The 22,587-nt window shown below is 36.1% G+C and overlaps 1 pseudogene; it reads left to right on the top strand.

The window, feature by feature from the left end:
- LOC123869336 overlaps window positions 1–22,587 on the top strand; it is a 70,543-nt pseudogene that overhangs the window by 5,831 nt on the left and 42,125 nt on the right.

The following is a 22,587-nucleotide window of genomic DNA, read 5'->3' as shown; positions in this document are numbered from 1 at the left end:
ATTCGTAAGTTTAGGTTTAGCTATAATCCGATACTAATTAGTCTTAATACCAGCTTAAAATTATTGGGTGTAATTATTTCTTAATGTTCTATTGTTTAAGTCCAAAAACAGATAACGCCTCTGAACTAACAAAGGGAAAAAGTTTCCATCAAGTTGTGCTTGTGACGTCTTAGCTAAAAATATATGTTTGCAATAAATATAAGTATCTACTTATTTTTACAAGTAAATAGCTACTTTGGCTATATTTTATTTACAAGAAATTAGAGATCCCTACGAAAATTGTAATAAGCTACCCGTGCGAAGCCAGGGCGGGTCGCTAGTTAAAAATATGTTGAATCTAAATAATCTAAGAAGTCACAACATGGCGGAAACTTTTCCAATTGGTCAGTTCGGGCGTATTATAACATAACTAAAATTCGGAATCGGTAACGGCATTGCGCTGGCCCAATGCACAGTGAATATTTTTTGTAGGGTTATAAATTCAGGTAACGGTGATGTCATTGTCTCAATTAATGTATAGAGAAAACAATAATGTGTGAAGCTTCCGGGAACCTTTGTAAGGCGAGCAGGTATGGCCGAACTAACCACACGTGTTCTGTTCATAGTTCAATATTCATTAGAGATAATATGCTTACCTTTATTAGATGTGTCAGGTATGGATATCTACATACTCCATAACTTAATAGCACAGATAGTTTTATATTTTGGTATGAAATAATAATAACTTAGCAGATATTATAGACAGACGTACCTATAGTACCTATCTACCTACCTACCATACGCACATTTGGTAATGAATCAAGAACTATAGGCAGAAATTTTTATGATCTCATTAATTTAATCGAGAGGAGTGTTTAAGCTTTTTGTAAGCGAGTTATGCTTTGTATATTACCTACCAAAAATTTGAATCGAATCCATCTGGGCAAAACACGTTAGGAAAATCAATGTGATTGCAGCCAAGCGTTGGTCTATAACCAATTTAAGAAAAACTTCAAATAGGTAGGATAACAAGAGACATCGGCATTTTAAGGAAGACTAAAATCCCCATTGTAATGGGGAAGTTAGCACTGAACTGAAACCATATGGATGTAACGGTCGTTCTACTTATAGTGTTATTTTGCCGATGATAAAATTAAAATGATGATGATTTATTAAGAGAAAGAGACAGCATATTTTTGGGTGAGGGTCGCGCCCTCATTGTTATTATTTTAGGGGATACGAAGGGCTCTACAGCATGCTCTTTTATAATTATAAGCCCTCGGCCCTGAATAAGACTTTGATTTTTTAAATTTTATTTATGGATTAACTTATCTGAAAAGTCTACAACATTCTTAGTAGTGGTTGCTGTATCATCTTTTAAATCATTTGTATTATTTATAATAAGTACCTACCTATAATGTGTTCACATGAAAAATATAATATTCAACCCTATACTATAGGCATAATGGTTCAACAAACTTCAAGCATACTTATTATTTCATTAAGCATTATTCAATCATTAAAAAAATGCTTTATTAATTAATAAGTAACAATTAAGCTGTAATAAGCTTAAAGCAAAGTAGTTTTCTTTATTACTTTCATTTTGATTAAAAGTGATTGTCAAGTAATTGATTCTGGACTTCTTGCAAATAAATTGAACTTTCTATAATATTTATTTGTATAATCTTTTGAAATAAATTCAAGGCAAAAGGCGAAAATTAATGGCTGGTTGTCTAAATTATTGCTAAGCTGATCGCACATTACTGCCGGGCCGCAAGACGTAAGGGGTGCTTTACCTACCCACATGCGCCGAACTCAACGTCATTTTCATATTTCACTTCTGAAAATGCAAATGATGCCAGCAACACAAGGCGACAATAATATCGGACACACCAAAGAAATGCGGCTAGCATAAATATGTCGCAACAGCAGCTCAGTTGCGTCTAAAACGCGTTTTTAAAATAACATTTTTTTTTTTATTGTTTCAGATTCGGGCAAAGCCCGGCCGCATCGCGGCTAGTGTAGTTTTGTACTTTTCGTCTGTACCGGTATTTGTTTGTTTTCTGAGTGGATACAGTGAATCAGTGAAGTGTTTAGTGACTGCGCACTATGGCGACGTTCACCGGATTCACGGTCCTCGTCGCACTGCTCGCTATCGGTAAGTCCTTATAAAACATTATGACATGCATACGGTTGAGTCGAAAGACCGGCATGCGTCGAACGGAACGTATTTTTCAGTACTAAGGGTGCCCGTCCACTGACGCATCATCATCATCTACCATCGCCGGCTCACTACTGAGTATGAGTCGTCTCACAATATCTGGTCTGCTGCGCTATGACTCGTATGATTCTAATGAGTCTACTACACTGACCAAGTGTGGATTGGCGGACTTGACACACCTTTGAGAACATAAAGGAGAACCATCAGGCTGCGGTTTTTTCACGATGTTTTCCTTCACTATTAAAGCTTGTGATATTCAATTGTTTAAAACGCACACAACTCCGAAAAGTTAGAGGTTTGAAGTTTCAAATCGCTGGATCGGACCCGACCTTCCGACTTATGCGGATGTCTTAAAAGCATGATGCTGTCACCTCTTGTCCAATGAAGCGGAGTGGAGATATTATTTTCAGTCATCAGAATTAAGAGATGATGTGATATAGTTATTGCGTCATCTATCAAAAATTAAACTGATTGCTCTGTTTAACACAACCTCCGTTAGAATGTGAATGAAGTAAGCTGCAACACACGTTGACCGCACCAAACCAAAGAATTACGGGCGACGCGGATAATGCGTGTGGGGCATGCGGGGTAGTGCTTACCCAGCTTAAGTACCTACCTACATTATTATAACATTTATTGCAAATAGGCTACGTTTGGGGCCATGCGGTTCTTGCGGCTCGCCTCTAATGTGCGAATTACATTATGCCTCCATCAGTTTAATTAAATTTATTGATTAGTGGACCTTGACGTGTGCCGGGATTCAAAACACGAGTATGAGGACGAAGCGGAATTGAATTCATTTCACTTGTCAAATTCAATTCTAATAAGAAAGACACATTTCATTTCAATGCTTGCGCTGCCGTGCGCGTGACTTTGATCTTACCTGATGTTAAAATATAATGATGCATTTAACTTGACTCGTAAGTTGGAACACGCGATCCCAGAAGACTATAATAATTTAACACAGTAAGTATCTATGTAATCGAGTTCGTTCTTCGTAGGTATTTAGGTTAATTGAAGGAGCACCGTTAAGGGGTGTTAAAATTTTGCGGTCTAAAGTTCATTAAAGATAACATCCGCCCGCTGGATATGATAAAACAAAAATAACGATGATATGATACGTAGTTTTTTAGGATGCAAGATCGTTGGTACTTGGTAGAGTCTCGCTCCCGGAAACAAATTTTTATAGCACTAGGGTTACCAGGTGTAAAGGACTTTTATCCTTGTAAAAGCCCGGATTCCTACTGAAGTCCTGCCATTTGGAGGGGATCTTTGATTCATCTTTGATTCTTATTTATACATATTATGCTTTAATTACCTATATAAGTATACTTTAATAATTAATATTGTAAAATAAATTGAAAAGGTACATATCAAGTTTCATTCAATATAATATTTAAAAAAAAAATCCGACTTGAAGGCCGGCTGGAATTCTGATAAAAATCCTGACATGTAACAAATTCTGACGCCTGGTAACCCTATATGGGCCCTGCTCATGGCCGCGATCGATAAAGCGGTCCGGACATCAGGGAGAAAATTCGCTTGCCTTCTATTTCAACGCCCTGGGTATATCAACATATATATAGCCATATCTACAAGGTCTACTACAGTGATATAATAAAAATAGAGAAATAAGTTATAAGGTCAAACATCTAGAACCAGTTTTAAACAATACATCGTAGTTAGCTATTTATTTTCCGAAGATAAACCAAGCTATTTAAAGATGGTTGAAGCTCGCACACAAAGCCGTTGGTTTACTCTATTGCTGATAGATTAGTTTGTGTTTTGTTGTGTTTATTAAAAATTTGAACCCGTAGGAAATTTTATGGTCGTGTTTAATAAAATCTGAAAGTTGGTATGGTAGGTACGTTTATTTTGGGATTGATTAGGTAGGTACATACTTTAAAAGTTTAAACAGATTAACGGTTCATTCGTTTCAACACTTTAATACATTTTGCGTGGACGAGGCCCGTTTAAACACGGTATACAGCAGTCTTGCTGTAAACACGCGGGAACATTGAACTTTAGTAGTATTTTGTGTAGTTTTATAGTAATAGTAATGTAATGGTAACTAGGAATAATTATTAACATCTTCGACTAGCTTTTGTTGGACCACGGATTTACTCCGTATAAACTAAGTGACGCATTTGTATAGCTATATAATTAGAATTTCAAAACTAAACTCTACTTATCTAATTTTACCAACAATGGAGTGGTTTATTAGGTACCTTTTGTTTGATAAACATGAACATTGAACATTTTGCAAATATTTGAATGCCAATAAGTAGTGACCAAACTATTAGCATGCTGAAGTGGCAGTGGACAGACCATACCGGTCGTAGAGGCGATGGTCGTTGGAGCCGGAAAGTCCTTGAGTGATGGAGACCGCGTATAAGCAAGCGTAGTGGGACGCCCTCCAGCACGATGGACTGACGATATAAATCGGCTGGCGGGAACTGACTGGATGAGGAAGGATGAGGAGCGGGTGTAGTGGCGCTCTTTAGGGAAGGCCTATATCCAACAGTGGACGTCCACAGGCTGATGATGATGACGATGATGATGAAGTAGTGACCTGAAGTGATGACTAATACATTCTAGCATGTAGCTGTAGCAATCACACTTAGGTACTAGATGCTTACAAGTTGTAAGAGCAATTTTCCAATTTGAAATCATCTGATGACCGACCCGCCCACATACCGTATCAACCCATTATTCTATTCGTAAGCTTCATTTGTTACGTAACATCTATGCAAACAAGCTGACAACATAAACCGTAGTGTCACCAAATACTAACCGCACCGTATCTAATTTCAATATACCTCAATCAACAGTATGAGGAATTGTTAGACGTCAGTAGCTAGCTACTCGATCTTTAAATCTTCGGGAATGGCTTTTTGGGAATATTCATAATAACAGAGAAACAGTATAAACTTACCTGGATTACTAAAAGCTTTTCTTCTTAATATTTTGCTGCATCTAATGTAGGATCGAAAATTCTCTATTGTTGATTTCTTCAATATTCAGTACCTATACATTTAACATTCCTCAGCACAGGAATATACCTACCTCAATAGGTACCTAACTGTATTGTATGAAATCAATTTAGCTTATCTAACCGTAGTTTTCATCACAAAAAAATTCAACTTTTTATCATCTCATACTTCCTACTAAGGCCTAAGGACACAAGGAATTCCTTCTACTAAGCATACGAAATCTTTGTAATGTCACAAGATGTTAGCACTCTTGGGTAACATAGTGATTATATTATCAAGATAACTTTATGGTTCAGCCAGGAATCTGGAGAGGTGAACGACCACAATTTATCAATATACAAAGACTATTTTAACACTTCGAACTCGAAGCCGCCTGTATAAAATAATTACTTCAAGAAACAGATGCTAAATGCGTTAAATGTTGATGATAATTGAGTCGGTCTAACACAAGCTTTTTGCGTGAATTGAAATGAAATTTCGTGCAGAGTTAACTTACATCCCGGGGACGGACATAGGCTACTTTTTATCCTGAAAAATCAAAAAGTTCCCACAGGATATTAGAAACCTAATTCCACGCGGACGTGGTCGCGGCCATCATCTAGAAATGAATAATCTTATCTAACTGTTGCTTATGAGTTATGATGTGATGCATCACATAGGTAGGCACGAAGTTTAGAATTTATGCATGACGTTGAGATGCGACGTGTCAACGAAACGAGGCACCATGCTTCAGAAGGAATTCATAACACGTCCGCTCGCCTGGACTTTGTTACAAGTTACAACTTCAGTGTACCGTTATCAAAGAATTTACATAGTTTGTGCAATCGGTTTTTAACCGGCTTTAAAAAGGAGAATCTACGTGTATGTAATGTCGCGTCGTTACTCATTGAAATATAATAGTATTTTTCTCAAAGTTCAAGGTCTTGAAGTTTTTTAACTGCTGCGCTAGAACAGTAATTTTGAACTTTCGATAAAATTCTAGTCAATGTTCCATAATGTACCGTAAACCGTAATTTTAGGGTGATAGATAGGGACAACAAAAAAAAATGCCCAAGAACGTTCTACAGAAAGAGAAAAAGAAAAATAAGACCACCGACAGTTGAAAATTACGAAAAAATCATTAAAAAAATTCATATCTCCTTAACTACTAAAAACATGGGGGTGATTTGCATACCCCCTTGGTATAGGGCATTAATATATTTTTCTTTTAGACGTCACCTCTCCGACTACCCTGCATAAGAAAAAAATATTTAGGTTTCGATTATATAGTAAGTAGGTGCGAATCTTGTATGAAATTCTGCAAATACCTACTCGTTTTACGCCACAAAAATATTTTTAATTTTTTGAGTTATCGCTAAAACATGGAAAATGATGTTACAAAGAACCAAGGTTTTTACTTTGGTCCTACGTAGCATTCTTTTTGCGAAACATTTAGTTTTAAAATTTCCCACGTTTTTTGGCGATAACTCAAAAATATTTTTTGCAGTTAACGGCTTTTTAGTTAGTCACTCCTGAGTCTCGTCATAATTTACTCGTTACAACAATTGCGAGAAAAACGACAATTCCTCCCACTTTGACGTCAACATGAATAATGTAAAACAAGCGTAAAACCGAATTCCAGTCCAACCGTGGTATTCATACTTGAACGTGCCATTACTTTTCTAATAGAGGCTGAATAGTAAAGTTCAACCTACGTTACACCATTATTTAGACAAAGCAGTTCGCCTTATAGCCGCCGAACTTGGACTTGTTGATTGCATAATTTAAGGCTTTGAAAGCGCGCCATAATTCAAAACAGAAAACAATAGGTAGATACAGTGCTATGAATATTAAAAAAGTTTCTCCGCGCTCATGATGTATTTCTACAACCTTGAGTAAAACTTATTATAAAACCCACTGTAGATAAATGAAAAAATGTCCGAGGAATCAGGTCCGCCGTTTGAGTAAATGAGTCAATATATCTGGGGGTAAAATAAAATTATTGTGAGTAGTTTTCTTGGTACCTAGGTATAATAGACTTTTAATAACCAAGATTTTTTATTATATGTTAGTTCAGCCGCCCCCGGTCGTAGCGAAATTTGTGAAAGTCAACGAAATACGAAGTCTCGTTACTTGTAACTATGTATGTTAGGTATAAATATATGTAAGTATATTAGCATATATTTTTATTTTATTTTAACGCAAGTGCAAGCTACTGGTAAAACACAAAATGATGTTCTGTGAGATTGATGATCCAGATACCTAATAATAATATTAATAATAGTATAATCAAGCCCCAACGCAATCAAATACTTAGGTATACAGGTAATAAATAATTTTAGATGAGGCCTGCGATTACGTCCGCGTGGATTTTGATTTTTTTTAAATTCCAAGGGAACATTTGATGTTTCGTTATTAAAGTAGGTACCTAGTCTAATACCTAATATAGGCCTACCTAATATAGGGATTAATAGGTTCTAATATCTAATATAGGGATTTTGAAGGGTATAGATAGCTTACACTTGCCTCCGGTACAGCTATCTATACCCTTCAAAATCGGTTAAACGGATGAGCCGTGAAAAGCTAGCAAACAGACACGCTTTCGCATTTAAATAATATTAGTAGGATCCAGTGGTTACTCTACTAAGATTTAGAGAGGCATTATTCATGAATGGACAGTAAAACTTTTTTCCGTAAAAGTTTAGTCAAGAGTGAATAACCATCTTCCAGGCAAGCGCACTCCATCGTAGGCATCACTTGCCACCATTGCCTCTAAGTGCTAGTCTATAAAAAAAAGCTCTTCGATGAAGTGGCGTTTTATGTTCTCACATAATATTGTCCTACGAGCAATGACTTCTATAGTATACATAGAAGTCATTGCCTACGAGTATTTTTAAAAGCTGCATCTTTCATAGAGCTGTAGTGTATTGGGAATGTCGTTCGTCTAAAAGGCAAGATGCAGCCAGGTGGTAGAGCAGGTGTCAGTTGTAGCGCCCACATGCTATTAACATTGATTACGACATTGCAAACATCTAGTTCAGAGAAGTATGCATGATAATTAAAATTCTTTAACGATAATAAAGAGCAATTTAGAAACCATATTTTTTTAATAATTTTATTACTACTTGATAGCCGCGACTTCGTCGGAGTGAATTTAGGTTTTTGAAATCTCGTGGGAACTTCTTAATTTACCGGGATAAAAAGTACTTACCTACCTATCCTAAGGAGGTATGTCTGACTTCGGGATGAAAGCTATCTCTGGAAGTACCAGTGTCAAAAATGATAAAACCTTAAAAAGGTAACAAACAGGTGGAGAGATACACTGGCATTAATTTCTCAGATTAGTATCAACAATCATCATTATAATTATCAACCAATAGACGTCCACTGCTGGACGTAGTTCTCTTAAAGAGACTCCCACACGCCATGACTCTTGAGTCTTGACTCTTGCGCTGTCTAAATCCAGCGGCTCCCTGTGACTGACTCATTTGATGTCCTCTGTCCACCTATTGGGGGTTCTTCGCTTTCCGGTGCGAGGTCCTCATACTAGCATCTTGGAACCCCAACATTTATTGGTTTTTCGAATTATGTGCCCTGCCACTTCAGCTTTTCAATATTTTATGATATGATTAATAAATATGGATTATTTTTATGCTATAAAAATTCTAAAATGACAGGCACAGATGACAAGACAATAATGTTAGGTAGGTAGGTAGTAGGTACCTTACATTACGTAAAAAAATTATGATTTGTAAACAAAAATAAATAAATAAAGACCAAGTGGTCCATTCAATCATTCCTTGTATAATGGCCTGTAAGAAGAGATTCGTCCGCACGTGCATCTGTTTGCGACGCCGCGGTCGGCCAATCACAAGACGTGTGCGCCGCACCATCTGTCGCACTAAGCTTGGCACGTTTTTTGCTCTCGAATCGAAACGCGATTTTTTCCCTTAACCTGTATAACTACTGAAGGGATGCTTATTTATGTATTGTTTGTTTTAAGCCGAGCTTTTAAGTAGGAATAAGTAGGTAAGTATTCCAGTATTCTCCAGGTAGATGACCTGGAGAATACTGGATTGTTCGAGACTTGGTAGGATTATAGACTTTGAAAATGTCAGGATTTATGAGTATGCTATAACAAAATAAATCATCAAACAACACACACATTTTGACCCCATGCGACACCAGCCAGAGGGTGTGTCAAGTAGTAAAAGATAAAAATCTTTGGTTTTTTTCCTGGAGTACCCTATACCTAGTACCTACCCTACTATCAGTATAATTAAATTAGGTACTACGCAGTACACACCACGCTTCATGCATAGCTGATACTCGTCGCACCACGATATAAACAAACGTTTTATAACGCGCGCGCTCGCGGAAGTGCCAGGAATTCCCTAGAAACCGGGACTTTTATCAAAACTTTAAAACATACATTTGGTAGCTCTATTTAGAACAGGATATTTAATCTGCGTGCCGCGTGCCCATTTGTGTAATTCAAAAGCAATTACAAAGCAGCGTCATTCACACACCATGAGGTCGATACACCGAGGTCGCTTCAGTATCATTCTAGGCAAAACTAGGTCGAGCCTTGTAACGAGTGCGAAAGTACGCTCGTCAAGCTCTCCGCCACTCAAACCCTTGCCTAGCTTTGATGCGACGAATCTTTGCGTTTAAAAGAGAGCAATCTTCACACATTTTATTGTAGTTCTTGCCATTATGTATTACAGGAAACAAGGAAAATGGTTTACGAATCTACTCAATAGAAACGGTTTTTTTTTAAATTTAATAACCAATGTCACTGTGCAATTTAATAACTAAAGCTTAATTTAATAACCAAAGGTGTTAGAACTGCTGGCTTTAGGTGACAGCTAGGTAGAGTATTTATAGGTCCATGGTACCCAATTAGTTATTAACATTAAGTAAATTATGCATACTTTAGATACAAAGGTCTCACGATGATGTTAGATATGAATGACCGAGACAATACGTAGTCTTACCTACCTAATTTTATCTATTAACCCAAATATAGGTTCCTTTAGTCATAGATCACTATAATAATAACACTGCTTTGCGTTTTGCAGTCGTGTAATAATAAGCTCTTTGATCTAATAACATACCAATTTTTTGTGTGATACATACGTGTCTTGAACTAAAACTTGTCATCATCATAATTTCAGCCCGTGGTGTGCAAATCACATCCACTGTTGAACATAGGCCATTCAAAAAGAATAACTAAAACTCAACGAACGTATTTTTTACAGGAGCAGTGCGATGCGAGGACGAGACGATCGGACCGATATTCATGAAGGAACCCCCAAACCGAGTGGATTTCAGCAACACGACCGGAGCTGTAGTGGAATGCGCTGCCCGAGGATCTCCCGCCCCCGATGTCATTTGGGTACGAGCCGATGGAACCGCTGTTGGTGATGTCCCTGGATTACGACAGGTATCTATCTATCTAGTATCTATCTTTTTTTTTCGAGGGGAAAATCTTCTGAAGATACCCGCTCGGGTTATGTGAGATTTCGACCTACTAAAACCTTCCTCGGTGGCCCTCCTTAGCACTATTGAGAAGCTCCGGGAACTCTGACGAACGTGCGCCGGTGCCTCTCTCGCGCGACGACGTATCGGACCGGGTGGAAATATCTCAGCCCGGCTAGCATAGGCAGTAGATAAATATTATATCCCCCATTATATCCACTGATTTCTATGACATCAGTGGATATAATCGAGGGATATAATTTTTATCTACTGCCCATGCTAGCCGGGCTGATTGTGTTTAGGTAGATGTCTTTGACGACGCCATGACGTCGCATAACAATTAGGTAGGTTCTGATAATGAGGCAGCTTCCTTGTCCTTTTATCTTCAGTTACTTTTCCACTATGATCCTAAGATATTCTAATTGATGTCAACGTTGTTGATTAAATGTTAATGATGTTAAGTAGGTAATAAAAAAGGATTCAGTGTTTCTATGTCACATTATTAATAGAACAATAAATAATGATATATCCACTACATATCGTATGCATCATCCACGTTCATCTGTTATGAGATTGTATATCCCACGCAAGTGTGGAGGACGTGGTTTTTTAAATGCCAAGAACCTTCATAATCGTGAGGTATGCAATCTCAGAGATTATTTTCTCAAAGTAAATGTGGGAATACATAGGGATGTAGTTGCAGTTGATAAAGGTCTTACTCCGCTTTCCTTAGGCAAAAATAACTGGCGTAAGCCCATAGTGCTTAGCACTTCGGATCGCATAGCTGTATGGAGGAGTAAGGAGTTGCATGGAAGATTCTACAAGGCCTTAACTAGGCCGGATGTAGATTCCATAGCCTCTGTATCCTGGCTACAGTTTGGGGACCTCTTTGGGGAAACCGAAGGTTTTATCTGTGCAATTATGGACGAAGTTATTAAGACTAATAATTACCGGAAACATATAATGAAAGATGGAACGCTTGACATTTGTCGTGCGTGCCATCTTCCTGGGGAATCCCTCAGACATATTGTTTCCGGTTGTTCTTATCTTGCTAACGGCGAATACTTGCACAGACATAATCAAGTAGCCAAGATAATCCATCAACAACTTGCTCTTCAATATGGCCTTGTAGATACTGAGGTGCCGTACTATAGGTACGACCCAATGTCAGTTCTTGAAAATAGCAGTGCCCTGCTTTACTGGGATCGGTCGGTTATCACTGACAGGTATATTGTAGCCAATAGACCTGATATAGTGCTAGTTGACCGATCAGCGCGTCGAGCAATGATTGTTGATGTCACTATTCCACATGATGATAATTTAGTGAAAGCAGAAAAGGAAAAAGTATCGAAATACTTGGACCTGGCCCACGAGATTACCGCCATGTGGAGTGTTGACTCAGCGATTATTGTACCGATAGTTGTATCAGTCCACGGTCTTATTGCGAACAGTTTCGACCAACATCTTAAGAAACTGTCGCTTAACTGTTGGATCAAAGGTAAGATACAGAAGGCAGTGGTTCTTGAGACGGCACGCATTGTGAGGAGGTTCCTCACTCTGGAGCCCTAACCACTGGCGGCTTGGGTCCAACCCACCCTGCTGCCAGTGGGATCCATTTTATCATATTTTTATTCAATGTTTTTTTTTCCGTTACTTTAGTTTTTTGTCGTTTATGTTATTTTATTTCTCTTTTGTTTCTGTTATTTATTGATTTTGTTGTTGATGTTATTTTATTTTTTGTTGTTTCTGTTATTTTTTCTGTGTTTCTGTTATTTTTTCTATGTTTCTGTTATTTTTTCTGTGTTTCTGTTATTTTTTCTGTTGTTTCTGTTATTTTTTCTGTGTTTCTGTTATTTTTTCTGTTGTTTCTGTTATTTTTTCTGTGTTTCTGTTATTTTTTCTGTTGTTTTTGTTATTTCATTATGTGTTGTTTAAAAATAGGATAAAATGGGAAAAATAAATAAATGAGAGTATAAATGATAATAAATAATCCATCGCTCTATACGTCATTTTACTTTGATTAAGACCATAGTGGAATTATTACATTATTGTAGAATATATAGAGTGTAGACGATGAATAAATAATAATAATTAGCCCAGAGGATAGTGTACCTAAATATCATCTAAACCCGTGAACCATCAATGATATAACATTTTTATGTAATAACTAGTAATAAACATAAAGCATTGTAAGTTTAGGACATATCTACAGTCTGCTTGTTTTACAGGTCTTACCGAATGGAAATCTGGTGTTCCCTCCTTTCCGAGCTGAGGATTATCGGCAAGAGGTCCATGCCCAAGTTTACGCGTGTCTCGCAAGGAACCCAGTAGGAACCATTCACTCTAGGGATGTTAACGTACGAGCTGGTAAGTTGTAAATTATTCAATATTAAAAAATAATGAGTCTGGTTGAGATTGGAAACCGTAACACCCGAGAGCCCAACGCTACGCGACGATTTAAACCACAGTTTTATGATCTATTCGTAAAACTGTGATTTAAACCTTGTCACGTTTTATTACGGTAATTAGAATAGGTAGATTATATAATAAACAGCTACTTAAAAATGGAGATAAGACATAACATAAAGTTGTTAAAACTACCAAATATTTTTTTTTTGTTGATTCCTGCATTCCTGAGAACTGTGGTATTAGTAAGTATAGCAACTTTAAATTAAAGATTTTTTATGTATATGGTAACATAAAAAAATCCGCGACTCCGGTATTTTAGAATTACTTACCTGGGAAATAAATCTATGAACGAAATATAACTTACTACGTAATTTGTACCACGTTTCCCGGGATCGCTGGATTCAAGAAACATAAATTAATAGGTAGTTACTTGGTGTTATTAACAACTCCATGTTGTCTCCTTTCCAACTTTAGGTATTTATATTCTACCTTTTCCGATCACAAGGTCATATCAACACGATGTGGACCACGCCACACCACATCATGTGGTGTTCGGTGTGTATGGTCACAGAAAACATTAAGATCTCATGGCGTCGCGTGGCGTCATTTCGGGTAGTGTGTTCGGTCCATTATTTCTACATGTTAAGATTAATTAGTTCAAACATAATATTAAATGTAATGGGTGTAGTGGTTCAATTGTCAAAAATTACTCATTAAAATGGCTCTACAATACATTACGATTTAAAATTTTGACTATTATGCAATAGTTGTAACTAAGAGTACCTACCTTTAAAATATTTGGAGGTAAGCTCAAACATTTAGTACTATACAAGTAACTCGTACATCAAAGCTGGACGAGTTTAATTTTTTCGGAGCATTTAATTTGAACTAGAACAATGTGTCACAAGATTCAATGGAATACAATATCATGTCATGTCTTCATTCCCTGAATACTGAATGTGTATATCTAAGTAGGTACCTATAGTAGGTACAAAAACATAAACAAATGTTATTATTTCATTCGAATATTTAAGTATCATCATATTTTGTTCCAAATAAAATACTTTTTGCTTACGCCAATGAATTTGATATTGAAGTTATCAAAAGTCGACATCAGCGCATTTTATGTGCTTGTAAGCTATGGAATATTATATTGTGAAAAATCGGCCAAGTGCGAAGCGGTCTCGCACACGAAGTGTTCCGTAGCATCGTAGGTTTCTTATACAAGAAATAACACTTTTAAATTTTTTAAATTTTCATGGTGGCTATTATATATATTCATATTCTTTATTTTGCATTTCACATGTAGGTACACTGTACATTACACATGAGACCCTATAATGGTATGGTAAAAAGAAATACATTAGAAATTGTTACATTGTTTTTATTGTGTTGTTATAGCGGCAATGGACGTACACATATTCTGAAAATTTCAGCTCTCTACCTATTACGGTTCACGACTCTCGAGATACAGCCCGCTGACAGATGACGGACGGACAATGGAGTCTTAGTAATAGGGTCCCTTCGGGTACGGAACCCTAAAAATGAGAAATTATGTACGTTCATGTACTACTTGCATCCGCGAGATTCTTTACAAAAATTGCCACACCCACAACTGCGCTCTAGTTTAGGGTCTTTGCTTTTAACCCGACTGTGGCAAAGCCAGAAGGGAGAGTTATGATTTTAGCAATCTATGTATGTATTTTGTAAAAGATAACATACGAGTATTTACAAATGTAAGTAAATTCTGCTCTAAATACGTGTTTGCGCTACCTCCGGATTGAAAATAGAGCAATTATACAAGCATACCTATCTAGAATTTATTCTAATAGATCACTTATATAAAACATGTGGTTACCGCTAATAATACCTGATGGTTGGATTGAAAAGTCTAACTAACCGCATCGTCTAATTATCTACACTAAATACAGCTGACATGCTCCATTTCGTCGGTTGACTTATGGCCCTGGCTCATTTGTCATTTGATACGAGTACAATTGCTACCGAATAGATTATAATATCAATGTAGGTACATATTACATGCTAAACATATTCCATTAAGATTTATATGAGAATATCGTATACAAGGCAAAAAGTTTAAATAGTTTTAGTTGCTTTCCAGATAAAAACCATATTTTAAAGCCGTTCCTAGGTACATAAATTTTTAAAAGGTTTCACTGTCGACTGCATGTCACTGTTCTTTACTGCTGGGGCCTTGCCCTTTTACTAAAGAGAGCTCAATAGGGTCAATTAAATAATCAGTTGGGAACGATGCAGTACATCAATTTGGGCGGTCATTATAAAATAACATGTCTTATTTATGGTTTATAGACACAGTCTTATTCATAAAAATCCCTTATTATAGGTTTAAAACGTTCATTAGTTAAAATGCTCATTAGGCCTATTAAACGTTTCATAACTTTCTTTATTCATAAAGGTTCAATAAACCTCTCACAACTAAATTCTCGCTATAAGCTAGTTTCACTTTGTTATGTTGTCGTTCTGATGAATTCATAGACAAAATTGCAAAAAAACTGGGCTCTACACAGAAAAGTGACGCAGGAGTGACATTTGTTTTCGGTCAATTGTCTGAGTTCTGGAGGATAGTTAGTAGTGATTACATACTCTTTGGTTAGGTATTATCGTTCAGAGTTTTGTTCCGATTTATTTAATTAAAAATGGAAACAGGAAGGAATTTAGAAATCAGCGTTAGATTTTATTATACTATTTAAAAAAAACATGTATTAGGTAAAAGTATGTATTAGATAGAGATAGAGTACCTGGACATTCATGGAATAAAATCCTTTTTTTTAATTGAAAATATTACAATAAGACTTAAAGCTAGACTTATCTAATTACTATACAAATCATGCCCGTGTGGAATGGTGCCAAGAATACTGGCTGCATTTCCACGCTGGACAGCCAGGCTGATCCGTTGCGCAAAAAATGAGCCAGCCCTTTTTTACCCAAATCCTTCTCGGTTTATGTAGTTAGGTACTGAGCTGCATCACCGCCATATTTCTTACGTTAGAAGAAATCACATACCTATGTAAAGGAATGATTGCATGAAAAGAAACTTCGAAATTAAGTAAGAACTTTTAGGTACCTACTTCACGACGTCCCTAGCATCATCTTATGGCAGTTAAAACTTGCAACTCTGGTCAATTACCACAGCCTCTCAAATCCAGAATAAATAACGTACAAATAATAATTACAATGCAATGACACTAGAATCAACCAAAACAAAATAACCTCACTTCAATCTTGAATATCAAACAAATTATCAGCTGTTAAGACAAGACGGCGGCCATGTTGTTCTTTAATAAGGGTTTATAGTAGGGTTCAGCCTGTTATAAGTTATGGAGCCGTTATTGAACACTTTTAGCACTATTGAACGTTTATGAATAATGTTTTTGAGAACTTTGCTTATAACAAGCTAATAAAGCTTCTACAAATTTTTATGAATAAGACTGCATAACTTCCGTAATGCTCACTGCGTTTTATTGAGTGCTTGAAAATATGGGATGAGGAGACATCATTAGGTACAATATTATGTTTGAACTAAAAATTAATAACAGACCTAGAATATTATGTAGCCTTATCTTTTATTGTTAGTAAATATGTGTTGATTTAAAAGTTGAACTATTTTAGCGGTTATATTTATAACCGCCCTTTATGTTTTTTTGAAGGATTATTAAAATAAAAGCCCGGCATTTTCATACGATGCATTGCATTACACTAATTGCTTAGAGTACCTCAAGTACCTACTTACCTAATATAACATAATGTAACTTTTGTTTACACAAAAAAGTATGAAAATGGCGGCATCATGTTTAGTGCTGTCCGTTTACTTATGTGTTATTTGTTTGTAATTTATATGTGTAGTTAATCAACTTTAACGAATGATTAGGTATATCTACTTAATATTAATAGAAATATTAATCTTATAATAATAGAAAATAGATGATATAATTAGGTAAATAATGAAATAATAGACCTAATACGTATTATAGGAAATATCGAATCTGATATCGAAAATACTGAAATTTGAATCAAAGTATCATTTTAATTAAAAAATTACTATGTGGGTTTTTAACTGTTTTGTCACTAAACTAGTTAGGGATGTAATAGTCCTTCTAATAAAGATTATTTCTTATTTACTGTATTACTTAGTGGTTGCGCAGAATTACGACACTGATGTTAACAAGGAGTATGTTATAATGGGCAACAGCATTATACTGAAGTGTCAGGTCCCGTCCTTTGTTGCGGATTTCATAGAAGTCATGTCCTGGCACACCGACGAAAATGAAGATTTCTTTCCAGGCGAAAATTATGGTTAATTCCAACTCCACACTTAAATTCGACCCTCCTCAGTCCTTTTAATCCAATTCCAAAATTACAAACTAAAATATTTTACAGTTGTACAACAGCAATATGAATCAGAAGTTAATAATGAATATGTTATCCGGGGAAATTCTGCAATAATTAAGTGCTCAATACCGTCTTTTGTAGCGGATTTTGTAAATGTTGTATCTTGGCATGACGAAGCCGGAAATTCATTTACCATAAATGGCAGCAAGGAGGGAGAGGGTAAATTAATAGAGTCAATGTAAAAAGCCAAGGTCCCATTCCATAATTCCAACCCAACTAACGTATCGGAGTACTTATCAAAACCTACCATTACAGTGGTGACACAATTTTACGAAGCTGAAGTCGTCTCAGAATATGTTATTCGGGGCAATACTGCAGTTTTAAAATGCAACATTCCTTCTTTTGTCACGGATTTTGTTAAAGTAGAAGCTTGGGTCGATTCTGATGGCGGAGAATACTTGCTTACCGATGATATCGGTAGGATTATTATACGATTATACTTAAATAATCCCAATAAAATCAGTTCCTAATTCTTCCTTTCCCATTTCCTTATTAAACATCTCAACAGCTACAAAACTCAAAATCAAAGTTCGCAAAATTTATTTCAGTCGTGAATCAATTTTATGAAGCAGAGATTTTAACTGAGTATGTAATACGTGGAAATGCTGCAGTTTTAAAATGTTCCATACCTTCGTTTGTCGCCGATTTTGTAAAAGTAGAAGCGTGGATCGATGAAGAGGGAACAGTTATTGCTGACTCTGATAACCTTGGTAAAATATCTTCAATCCACAATGCGTTTCCATAGCATCTGTCCTATGTCCACTTCCCAGTCTACTACGTCCCAGCAGTAATTGTTATTCTCTAGTTGTGTCACAGTACTACGTGACTGAAGCCGAAAATGAATACGTGATTAGAGGGAACGCCGCTATTGTTCACTGCAAGATCCCTTCATTTGTTAGTGATTTCGTATACGTGGAATCATGGCTTATGGATGATGGACAAATACTTACAATAAACAGTACAAGCGCATCAGAGGGTACATATTATTAAGTACATAAATAATAATCCCGTCAATTCCAAACTCCGTAACTTTTCCAGAACTATCCTTAACTTATTGGAAATTTCTTAATTAGTGGTATCACAGCCTTACGAAGCTGAAGCGGACAATGAATATGTTATTCGTGGAAATGCAGCTATCATGAAATGTGAAGTACCAAGTTTCGTCTCAGATTTTGTATTTGTCGAAATGTGGACAGACAGTGAAGGAGGAACATATTACCCTGGAAATGCTGAGGGTAACTTCGCATGAATTACATGTGTCCAAATCCTGAATTCCCTAATTCTGGTAATTTTCTGTAACAGCGGTACTTCAAGCGTATGAGGCTAGAGTAAACGACGAATTTGTTTTACGAGGAAACACGGCAATATTGAAATGCATCGTACCATCTTTTGTAGCAGACTTCGTTCATGTTGTAGCATGGTTAATGGATAACGAAACTGTTACTGCAGAAGACAACTCAATTATTGATCCTGGTAGTAAATTATTAGTATAGCAGATGTATTCCTCCCTTTCCTGCCATGAACATTACCAAAACTTCTTCTGACAACATTTTTTATATCTACAGTTGTGCATCAAAATTATGAACCTCGCGTTACTGATGAAGATGTTCTGCGAGGAAATTCAGCTATCGTTAAATGTTCCATACCATCGTTCGTAGCAGACTATGTACATGTAGTGGAATGGGTAACGGACGAAGAGTCCCTCTCTGCGTTCTCATTAAATGGCTCCGAGGGCAATTACGGTAATCGAGATCGCCCGCGCGACCTCAATTGTCCCTATCCGCTCTCCTCAAAAATCCTCGGGATCATACCCAAAATAATTTATTTTAATAATTAATTTCAGCGGTAAATCAGTTCTACGAATCTCAGGTTTACGATATATACGTCATACGTGGTAACGCCGCAGTGTTTAAATGCCACATCCCCTCGTTTGTTTCTGACCACGTCCATGTTGTGTCTTGGCATGATAGCGAAGGCGGAGAGTATCTGACGAATGAAAATTACGGTATATTTACTGTAATTGCTATTAAGAGTATTGCCTTGAAATCCCTTCCCTAATTCTTAAACTAGAACGTTTCAATTTGGAAGTTTTTGTAGCTCTAAATATTACTTTCAAGTTTTTCAATATTTCAGTTGTATCACAAGCTTACACGGTTAATTTAGTCGAAGAGAACGTTTTACGAGGAAACGCTGCAATTTTTAAATGTCTAATTCCAAGTTTTGTGACGGAGTATGTGTCGGTTGCTTCGTGGATTATCTCAGAAGGAGATGATGAGACAGAAATCAAATTGAACGATACTGCAAATAATGCCGGTATTTTAATAATAAAAGTGTAGGAACCGATCCCCTTTCCTGCATGTCCTTTTACCATTCAGGCAATAATACTTATTGCAATTTTTATTGCAGTCGTAACACAAGCATATACTGTAAATATATTGGAAGAAAGCGTATTACGTGGAAATGCAGTTATCCTCAAATGTCATATTTCAACCTTCGTTACTGAATACGTCAGCGTTTCTTCTTGGATCATTTCGGAGGCTGATGCTGATGAGTTAGAAATCAAAACAGAATCTGATGATTTGGGTATTTGCAATTTAGGGATGTATATTAATTTTCCCATTTTCCTTCCCTTGTTTGACGATTTTCAGTATTATTTAAGATTGAAATAAAATATTTCAGTCGTTTCACAAGCATACACCGTAAATTTAATGGAAGAAAATGTCCTGCGTGGAAACTCAGCAATCGTGAAATGTCATATACCAAGTTTCGTATCGGAATATGTAACGGTATCATCTTGGATAGTATTCGAAGGAGATAATGAAGAAAAATATATTAATGGCACCGGATACGATCACTTGGGTATAATAATAATGCAATAGGCTTCTGTTGTCCAATCCTACTCCTGTAAGGTTTAAGATTAATCAAATTATGTCGAATTGAAAAATATTTCAGTTGTGTCTCAATCCTACACTGTTAACTTGTGGGAAGAAAATGTTTTACGAGGTAATTCGGCTATACTGAAATGCCATATTCCAAGTTTCGTCACTGAATATGTCTCAGTCACGTCCTGGATTATTTCTGAAGGCGAAGAAGAGGAAATAGATATAAATTTAGACTCTGATTTTAGCTTAGGTAACAGTATAGATGTCTTAGAGCTATTCTTTCCTTTACTCTCCCGTACCTATCCCACCTAGGTAACACTAAGTTGTTGTATAGGTTGGCAAATAAACAGTTCTAACTATATTTAAACTCTCAATTCCATTTCCAGTCGTTTCACAAGCTTACGATGTGAAATTTTGGGAAGAATATGTATTGCGTGGAAACGCTGCTATATTAAAATGTCAAATTCCAAGTTTCGTCTCTGAGTATGTTTCTGTCAACTCTTGGATCGTATCCGAAGATGATATTGAAAATGAAATAAAATTAGACAATTCCACAGATTTAGGTACTAAAATTCATTTATTCCATTTCTACCCCTTAATCCTTCCATTTCCTGTTTCTATTTATTCCAGTATTTTTGGCTCTGAAAATCAAATTGATGGAATAAGGTACTCTACCCTAACGATCTTTTTAATCAAAGCATCTTTACCAAACTACTCGTAACTCCACCAGCGTTAGTGTCTTCATTATTTGCTCATTTAGGTCATATTGTTGCAGTGGTTTCTCAAGCGTATGCTGTAAATCTAATGGAGGAGTATGTCCTTAGAGGAAATGCAGCTATTTTGAAATGTCATATACCCAGTTTTGTGTCGGAGTACGTCACGGTTGTATCTTGGATTGTGAGTGAGGGTGAAGAGGAAGTTGAAATAAAACTTGATTCTGATCTGAATATAGATGGTACGGATTTTATAAAAATATTTGTTTTTGATAAATCACATCCACGTCTACCTATGGTTATTGGCAGATGATCTAGGGCGTTGTTTTTCGGGCTAACCTTAATCCATGGGCCTAACGGCCTACCCTAATCCTCTTTCCTCCTTCCTTAGGTTAATGCATGCAATGAATTTTATAAGTAAATCGCAACCTTACGTTGCGTTGGCTAAAATGAAATGAGAATAAAAAAAATATGCGAAAACTTCAAGTGTCTACAATTATATTATAACTTTTCAGATGGCAAATACTTAGTCCTCCCATCGGGTGAATTGCATATTCGAGATGTGGGACCTGAAGATGGTTACAAATCATATCAATGTAGAACAAAGCACAGACTTACTGGAGAGACTCGTTTATCAGCTACTAAAGGACGCTTAGTTATTACCGGTAAGTGAAAAATGCGTTGGCATTGCTAATATTTGTGAACTGTAGCGCGATTAATTAATATCATAGTATATTATGTTAAGTAGTAATGCCACATTTAGATACCTATCTACCAATATTATATACCTGCTTAGTGGTTACTAAAACCTGGTTTTTGTTTTAGAAATTATTAATTAATAGCGCTACTTTATGCTTCCTGACAGTGAAAATTAAGCGAATATTAAAGCCACCGCTGATATAGCTCTTTTTTGTCATTTAGCTATAGTTAAAGTAAGTATATAGTTAATAATAAAGATAATAAATCAAAAACAAAAAAAAAGAATTTAAATACACTTCAGTTAATTCGCACTGTTAGAAATCTAGGTACTTTTCGCTTACTAATTTACTGACTTAAAATGGAGTACTTTCAATAATCCACATTTTCTAAATCATTTTCTAACCTTTTTCCGTTTAACTCCGAAATTGTATGAATTTGAAAATGCTCTAGTTTAGTCATTTACAATTACATATGTTTATAATCTCTTGTTAAAAATTAAAAATTACAACGCGTTTTTAAATATTTACAAAATTTCAATAAAAATTCGCCTATATAAAATAAGAGACTATATAACATTGTTCATAGATTTTGTTGTGTGAAATAAAAGTTTGTAAATATAAAAAGTGTGTTTATATTTACAAATTTCTTTGTGAAGAACCTTGCCTGAATGTTGGGATAGGGTACCCTGCAGAGCCTTGATTCGCGGTTTGATTCAAAATTTATTGATGTATTTCATAAGAGAAGTGTAGGGATTTGCCAGGGCGTACAATGTGTTTACTTTAGTCCGTTGAAGTCCAATC

Source organism: Maniola jurtina, chromosome 11, assembly GCF_905333055.1.
Source record: "Maniola jurtina chromosome 11, ilManJurt1.1, whole genome shotgun sequence".
Classification (NCBI taxonomy): Eukaryota; Metazoa; Arthropoda; class Insecta; order Lepidoptera; family Nymphalidae; genus Maniola; species Maniola jurtina.
This window is presented reverse-complemented; position numbering and strand designations above follow the sequence as displayed.